This window comes from Mobula hypostoma, chromosome 2 (assembly GCF_963921235.1).
Source record: "Mobula hypostoma chromosome 2, sMobHyp1.1, whole genome shotgun sequence".
Lineage (NCBI taxonomy): Eukaryota > Metazoa > Chordata > Chondrichthyes > Myliobatiformes > Myliobatidae > Mobula > Mobula hypostoma.
In genome coordinates, this window is record NC_086098.1 from 249730831 (window position 1) to 249731399 (window position 569).

Sequence of the window (569 nt, forward strand, 5' to 3'; positions counted from 1 at the left end):
AGTGATGGTATTTATCCAGAGAGCCGCTTAACATGCTAGTATTTTCTGATCTGTCAATAACGATCAGCTGGAAATTACCCTTCCGGTTCCATGTACAGTAGTGCCTGTGGGTCTCCAAGATAACGCTGGCGGTGGTAGAGGAATCTCGCCCATACCACCCCACTCCCGGGAGAAGCGGAAAGTTCAGCAAAAGGACAGCGTTGTATCCACAGGAGCTGCTGAAAGTCAAAAACTGAATATAAAAAGTCTCCTGCCGTGACTCGGATTCGAACCGAGGTTACTGCGGCCACAACGCAGTGTACTAACCACTGTACGATCACGGCCAAACACTTCAGCTATGCGGGGCCCGCGTTGTCTCTGTGCCTTGTCCTCTGACTCTCAGGTGACCAATAGCACATCCGTGGTCTGCGTTGCCCAGCGACGCTTCTATACAACTCGCGCGGTCTCTGGTGCGGTTCCCCTTTAAGACAGCGGAAGAATGGATACCGCGCTGGTTTATAAAAGTTCGCTTAAAGAGACGGCGGTCTCCGGTAGCACTACCGACTCTCCAGCTGGAAAATGTGCAGCCT

The 569-nt window shown here is 52.0% G+C and overlaps 1 non-coding gene across 1 annotated transcript; it reads right to left on the bottom strand.

The window, feature by feature from the left end:
- Positions 1–251: 251 nt before the first annotated feature.
- trnah-gug (transfer RNA histidin (anticodon GUG)) lies at positions 252–323 on the bottom strand. Its single transcript has one exon. It is a non-coding gene; the product is annotated as a tRNA-His (tRNA).
- Between the last annotated feature and the right edge of the window lie 246 nt (positions 324–569).